The 1601-nt window shown below is 33.7% G+C and overlaps 1 protein-coding gene across 1 annotated transcript in view; it reads left to right on the top strand.

Moving 5' to 3' along the window:
• The window catches only part of ptk7b (protein tyrosine kinase 7b), a 28518-nt gene extending 27170 nt beyond the window's left edge, over window positions 1-1348 (top strand). Inside the window, exon 20 of the mRNA XM_026277732.1 lies at window positions 1-1348. This exon is cut by the window's left edge and continues 469 nt beyond it. The gene's annotated coding sequence lies outside the window, so the exon portion shown is untranslated.
• Window positions 1349-1601: the final 253 nt, after the last annotated feature.

Below are 1601 nucleotides of genomic sequence, written 5' to 3'. Positions count from 1 at the left end.
TAGTGGAATTCAGTGACTTCAGTAGTGGGAAACTGAGAGATTAATGATGAAGTGAGAGACTGACATACAAAGCTAATACGATAAACACATATTCACTAATTAACACACGTGTGTGTGATGAAAGAGAGATTGCTCTTAATGATAATAAGATCCTTGTTTTTTCTGAGGTGCTCACATGAGACTGTTACTGTAATAAATAAATATGCAATGCCTCAGATTGCACACATTTCTAAGCCATGATTAATCACATTTTATTGTAATTCCCAGTTAATTTCCACATGGTTCTTCTGGATTGGTTTTCTCATAACACACGACCAAAAAACTGAGATGATACACTAATTACATTTAAAACTTAAAGTGTCATGCTGATGTGATGTAAATCAGCGGTTCTCAACCAGGTCCAGTAGGGGTTCTCAAAAACAGTATTTAAAGAAGACAAAAATAAGCATTAAAACAGCATAAAATCAAGCTATTTCTTATTTTAATTCACCACTTAAACATCAATTTTTGTCTATTAAGAACTAGAAAGGAAAACATTGTTATATGAGGAATACTGATTTAAAAATGGTGATTTCTAGACCTGAAAGAGTCATGAAAATAGATCAAATTTTAAAACATTTTTATATAATGAATGTGCATTTCACTAGTTTTAATAGGTTAGAAATATTTTATTGGGTCGACATGTGTGAGTAAATCAACAATAATAATAAAAACCCTAATCCTGATCCAGTTAATCACAAATGAGTGGAAAAGTCCTGTAAATGAATTGGTCTAAAACAGGAGGAACCCTACATTCAGCTCCTATAACTTGTGGAAAGCTGAAACTGAATGCACAGAAACCCGTATCCATAGATCAAATAAAACCGTTCCTCTCAGCTGATGTTATTGTGATGCATGATGTGGTTTGAGTTTATGATGAAGGTTTTGTGTCTCTGGTTTTAATGAGGCCAGTGCTGGTTTCATTCAGACTCCTGCAGCACAAACACATCTTGGACGGTTTGCTCTCAGTGGTTTTCTTCAGATGAACAGATAAAAATAACAGGTCAACTTTGTTTTTTGCAACTAAAAGTGCCTCGAACATGAAGGACTTATTTGCTGGGTTTTTTTACAGTATCTTTTGTAATGCAGTTAATGCGTGTTGTTTTTAAGAACTGCTTTTATATATTCGTTTCATGTGTATTTCTATCGTTGTTGCTGATATTTGTTTTTATTCTCTGTGTTCATCATCTGTTCATGTTCATTTTTAAGGCAGACACTCACATCATGATGCTTTTATATTTTGCTTTCTAAAGGTCACAGTAATCCAGATGTAATGCTGCTCTTTTATTAAACAGTCATGTTTTTAACAGCCTTGCTTTATCTGTGCTGCGTAAAATCACCTGTTTCAAGAATCCGATCTGTTTCTCCATGTGTAATTAGTCAGATGATGTGATTTCCATATTAATCCAATGAAAATCATAGAATATGGTAAATCTCTCAAAAGCTTTGCCTCTTTTTGTTAGTGTTTTCCTCTGTTTGATCAAAGGACACATGCATTCAATATAAAACAGTAAGCCCAAAACTGAAAATGTGCTCATCCTCACGTCTCATCACAAAAACAT

Source organism: Carassius auratus, chromosome 13 (genome assembly GCF_003368295.1).
Source record: "Carassius auratus strain Wakin chromosome 13, ASM336829v1, whole genome shotgun sequence".
Classification (NCBI taxonomy): domain Eukaryota; kingdom Metazoa; phylum Chordata; class Actinopteri; order Cypriniformes; family Cyprinidae; genus Carassius; species Carassius auratus.
Note: the sequence above shows the minus strand (reverse complement) of the source record. Positions and strands in the feature narration are given on the sequence as shown.